Source organism: Marmota flaviventris, chromosome 6, assembly GCF_047511675.1.
Source record: "Marmota flaviventris isolate mMarFla1 chromosome 6, mMarFla1.hap1, whole genome shotgun sequence".
In the NCBI taxonomy this organism is placed as follows: Eukaryota; Metazoa; Chordata; class Mammalia; order Rodentia; family Sciuridae; genus Marmota; species Marmota flaviventris.
The window spans coordinates 123218424-123224423 of NC_092503.1; the positions used below are offsets into that span (position 1 = coordinate 123218424).

The following is a 6000-nucleotide window of genomic DNA, read 5'->3' on the forward strand; positions in this document are numbered from 1 at the left end:
CAGTGTCTTATAAGAATGCTCTACATTTTGGATTTGTGTCATTGTTTCTATGATGTCATTTAACTTGTTCCTTTCTCCCTTTGTATTTTGTTTCAATTTTCTAAATTAGATTCTAGGCCAATCTTAATCCATAACCTGTAGCAGAATCAGCAGATTGCCTCAGGAAAAATTGACCAGTTTCCATAGCTTATCTGGGAACTCTTTCCTCCTTAGAATTTTAGTTCATTTAGTCTGGTTACCTCTGCAACTCTCTGCTGTCTTTATTTTATTTTTGTGGTGCTGGGGATTGAAACTTGGGGCATCTACCACTGATCAACATCCCTAGCCATTTCATATTTTCTTTAATAGAAATGCCATTGTTTATTCTGCTGTATTAAAAAGTCATCCTTAAGTAACAAAATTTCTTCTTAGAAGTAATATTATTTAGGTCATAAATAATCAGCAAACATACAACTGTTGACATCTAAAAAATAAACGAACATTGGTGTTTTTCATTAATGCTGAAAACATACCTGCTTAGGATTTATTTACAAGATAGTACAGTACTCAAACACAAAAATTGGCTCACATGCCAAGTCCTTTCTCTTCTGTCTTGTCAGAGGGACTTGATGTACCCACTATATATTGGTCCCCAAAGCAGCATATCATCAATTCAGCAATTGATGATATGTTAACATTATGACTAATTAGAATCCAGTGGAATTCTGGTGAAATTAAATAAGGATCTGACTTCACGAGCCCCTCCCTGGTGTGAATGCATTTCCTTCTCTGAAGGAAGAGTCTGCAGTCCTTGGTGGAATGTGAAGGTCCTCACCTCCATGGCCTTTCTGCACCTTGGGGAGGTAATGATAGGGTTCTGAAAGTAGCTGAGGGCACTGTTCACAGAGTGGGCAGGGATGGAGGAGTGGAAGTTGAAGATGGTGGTGGTGGTGAAGGCGCCTTGACCAAGCACAGGCATGGCAGGACCAAGCACCTGGTGGTGTAGGGCCATGAAGCTGAAGTTTGGGGAAATGAAGCTTCTCTATTTCACAAACACAGCCTTTTCTAGGTTGTTTTTTTTTTTTTTCTGGTTAGTCCTCATGAGGTTAGTGAGATAGATGGTGGTTGACTAGAAAATGCCCCCCTGACATGAACCATCACCCTTTTCCCACATTCTTGATGGAATCTATGAAGTCAATTGCCTCATTGTATCAGGAGTTGTGAGACCTGCCTTATGATTGTTTCCCACAAGGATGCTCTTCTACTGCTAGTGTCCTTCAAAATGGTTAAGGCAATTGGCTGAGACATTGATCAAGGTAGTGATGCCCAAGGCATCTAGCATGTCCTCATGGGAAGAACGGTAGGCACTGCCCAGGTACAAGAAGGGCAAGATCTCCACTGGGACAATCTGATCTTAGAGCAGGGTGCTGCAGGAACTGCATCCGGATTCTGCACTGTCAGGGGAAGGCTAAGCCCCATGGAGGTGGACTGTTTACAGCACCATTCTGGGCAGGAAGCTGAAAAAACTTCATATCCTCCTTTGAGGAGGATTTGTGCAGCCCGCGCCTTGCGATGGGCCAGGGCCACTGTGCAGTGGCGCTTGGCGTTGTTTAGGGCGACGCTGCGCTGGTCCGGCTGCACCACGGCGTAGTAGGTGTTGGCCAGTAGGCGGCAGCGCAGCTCAGCGTTGGGCACGACGAGCTCCAAGGCGCCCTTGGCCTGGCGCCACACTAGATGTCGAGCCACATAAGTTGACGGAGCCGGCAATGTGGCCAGCGTTGAACTTGAAGAAGCGCCAGTCCAGCAGCAGGTACCAGCCGCGCGCTCCCGCAGACCTTTGGCAGTGCCCACAGACCTTCAGGACCATGGCCAGCTCTAGCACCCCCAGCGTGCCAGGCCCTTGCTATTCTGTCCAGGAGGCCAAGGGAAGGGCAGAGGCTTTCAAGGAACTACATGACCCTGGGTTTATGTGCGGGAACCAAAACCTGCTCTAGGACCTAGCGAGAGATGCTATTCCCTCTCTCTGCCTGGTTTCCTCGTTTCTGCCTTTTTCACCCTGGTCTTTCTTACTCCCTTTTTATTTTATTTTTCCTTTTTATTTCATTTTGAGATAGGGTCTTGTTCACTTGCACAGGCTGGCCTCGAACTTGTGATCCTCCTGCAGCAGGCTCCCGAGTACCTGGACTACAGGGGTGCACCACCATGCCCTGCTCCCTCTGTCTGTCATCTTTAAAGATGTGATTTTTATTTTCTGCAATCAATCCAGCTTTTCTATAACTGTTCTTATAGTCACATATATCCTACCTGTAAGCAGAAGTCGGTACTAGCAGATTTTTTTGGGGGGGAGGGGGGAATGCTGCTGGGGATTGAACCCAGGGCCTTGTGCATGCAAGGCAAGCACTCTACCAACTGAGCTATATCCCCAGCCTTAGTAGCAGAATTTAAACACCATCTAAAGTGTAGCTCAAGAGTTGGGCATGTAAAATGATTAACTACCATGTGTGAGGCCCTGTTCTATACCCAATACTGCAAAAATAAATAAATAAGTAAAATAAAAATATATGTATGTATTATGTATATACACACACACGCACATGTATATACACACACACGCCTATATAGTTCAAACTGAGCAAAAAAATCAATAAATCAGGGCTGGGGATGTGTGAGGCCCTGTTCTATACCCAATACTGCAAAAATAAATAAATAAGTAAAATAAAAATATATGTATGTATTATGTATATACACACACACGCACATGTATATACACACACACGCCTATATAGTTCAAACTGAGCAAAAAAATCAATAAATCAGGGCTGGGGATGTGGCTCAAGCTGTAGCACGTTTGCCCGGCATGCATGCAGCCCGGATTCGATCCTCAGCACCACATACAAACAAAGATGTTGTGTCCGCTGAAAACTAAAAAATAAATATTAAAATTCTCTTTCTCTCTCTCTCTCTCTAAAAAAATATATATATATATATCAATAAATCAAAGAATAACTTGTTGAGAACGTGTATCTACTGAAATGAGGAAATTTTTTTTAAAAAAAGATTATAAGTTAACCATTATCAATGAAACTTCAGGTATTTTACTTACAAGTGTTTTAGTAACGTACATAAGATGCAGAACCTTGAAAATACTTTAATGATTGCTTTTGTTTGATCTATTGAAAGTAGAAGAAACAGTATCCGAAATAATATAGCCCACTTTATGGTGTATACTTGATTGGTTTTATTTAGTTTTTTTTTTTTTTTTTTTTTTTTTTGTGGTACTGGGGACTGAACTCAGGACTTGGGGCATGCTAGACAAGTGATCTCTGTCACTGAGCTACATGCTCAGCCCTATCATGGGTCCTTAGCTTTTTTTTTTTTTTTTTAATCCAGGGGCATTTAAACATTGAGTTAAATCCCAGCCCATTTTACTTTTTTTTTGGTACCGGGGATTGAACTCAGAGGCACTCGACCATTGAGCCACATCCCTAGCCCTTTTTTGTATTTTATTTAGAGACAGGATCTGAGTTGCTTAGCGCCTTTTTTGCTGAGGCTAACTTTGAACTCACAATCCTCCTGCTTCAGCCTCCTGAGCCACTGGAATTATAGGCGTGTGCTGCTGTGCCTGACCCCTTTTTACTTTTTGAGATGGGGTCTTGCTAAGTTGCTTAGGGTCTCACTAAATTGCTGAGGCTTGCCTTGAATTTGTAATTCTTTTGCCTCATTCTCCTGAGTTGCTGGGATTACAGGTATGTGTCACCATGCCCAGCTCTAAATGTTTTAAATTGGAACTATCTAATTCACCAAATTAAAACATGCGATTGAGGATATAAATTTAAGATTGTGTAAATTATTTTAAATCATTTGTTCATAAATGAATTACTATATATTTAAGCATAGAAAATTTAATAATATATCTAAAGAGCTTGGAATTGAAGTAATAACATTAGAATGGATGGATTTCTCAGCAGCTTATATTTCTCCTACGGAAAAAGAGTTTGGAAATCATGTCAAGCCGGTCCTCTGTGTTGGCTACATGATTTGCTCTTCCAGATCATTCTTCTCCCCCTATTTAGGCAGGACTTTACAGATTGTACCAAATTTCCTTTGCCCAAGGGATTTGGCCAATGGGAGGCATGGGCAAGAGTTTGGAGACTAAGAGAGCATAACATCCCAGCCTGCTAGACTGTGAAATTCCTCAGTCAGAGCTTGCAGTCTCTGGTTCTGTCCTCCTATCAGGTTACCCCTCTGTGTCAAGGTCTGGTAACAGTTCCCTCCTCTTTCCCCTTCAGGTCTGAGGATGGTAAGGCATTGGCTTCTCCCAGGGTGCCTCAGGAGAGGCACTTAACACTGCTCACACCATTGTAAATAGTAATTTCATTAGATTCTTTCTTGGTTTCCCTACTTGAATGTATTATTTACCTCCTGCTGATACACTGACTACTAACAGTACTTTGTATCAGGGTGGCCCCAGGGGAATGTTGAATGGAAGTCTAGGATTGGGTTGCTAATATATATATACAAACAGACTCCGTTTTACCCTGAGACTCCATGTCATGTAAAACATGCTTTTCCCATGAGAAAATTTTGCCTCTGTCATCCTGATCCTGCTTAGCACACTCTGCTTAGAAATGCAAATGTTTCTGTACTTCTTACACAATGTAAATTTGTTCTCTTTTTGGTTCCCATTTTTCTTGGATAATGTACCCTGTCAGAGAATGACTGTCCGGACTAGTAACCATTCTTTAACTTGTACTCAACTAGGGTTATTTTGACCCACTTCTGCTTATGATTTTAAATCTCATGATGTTTGTTCATGGTTTTGAATCATAGCAACAGCCATTTATGACTAATGTACTGACATGCTTTCCTTGTGGTATAAAAGGTGTACTCTAACCCCTAGGGGAGGTTGAAGGGTATAAACTTGTAGCCTGTCCCTTGGCCGATAACTGGTGAATAAAAATGGTTCTACCTCTTGCTTTAAGATGGACTCAGTGATTTATTGCAATCTCAGCATAACACATATTGGAAAAGTGCCCAGATAACATTTTTGTTTGGTTTTCAACAGTAATGGTTTGGAATGAAGTGCAAGATACTTCAAGATCATGCAGCTGTAGCTTTCGGTACTGTGATTACAAATAGTGTGGTATGGAATAACTACTTCCAAAGAGGATCGAGTGACAAGAATAAATTGAAAACTTTTCATGCCTTCTGTAGGTACAAAGGTTATACAGCTGAGAACCAAACCCCCTTTCTCAGTCTAACAATGGTGGTGTCGCAGTACCAGTTAAATATGAAACCCCATATGTCGATATGCCAAGCTAAAGACACTGAGGAAGAACTCTGAAACTTCCTATCCCTCTTTCCTTTCCTTTCTCAAGAAATCGCCCTTTCCCTGCATATTAAATGTTCAATAACATCTTGCTTCAGAAGAGGATCTGATTCTCTTCAGGAATCCCCCTTATCATCTCTCATTACCTCTAAGCTTGTAATGAAAGGTAGATAACTGTACTTCTCAGACATAGAAGGACAGGCCTGCTCTATCAGGAGACAGCCCTACACCAAAGAGTCGTAGGATGTCACTAATTTGAATGGACACAGTCTTGGAAACATGTAGAGGAGTGATTTCCAGGGTGTTAATTAGGACAAAATATAAGACTAGGTCAAGTTGAATTTGTCACTATGGGTGCCCTCATCTTAGACATAAAATGTAATGAGCACCTGTCTGCTGAATTGGTTAATTAAAGTCTGCATTTGACAGGTCAGTGAGGTTGAAATACCAGAATTTCTGCAGCATAACAGAGAAGCTTGAGGAGAGGGAGATGTGAGAAATCATCTATTATATGCAATCTGCTTAGTTACTACCTATGTTTATAGCCTCAGGAAAGCCCAGAGTTCACTCTTTTCATCAAGGCATGCAGGAATGCAGCTGGGTTCCCTAATATTAATGGAAACCTAAGGGGATCTCAGAGTGGCAGAAGCCAGGGTATGGCATTTATCATCCAGTGAAAGAGAGATATAGTC

The 6000-nt window shown here is 41.6% G+C and overlaps 1 pseudogene; it reads right to left on the bottom strand.

Annotated features, from left to right (window-relative positions):
• Positions 1–682: 682 nt before the first annotated feature.
• On the bottom strand, positions 683–1847 carry LOC114081613 (dual specificity protein phosphatase 1 pseudogene; annotated as a pseudogene).
• Positions 1848–6000: the final 4153 nt, after the last annotated feature.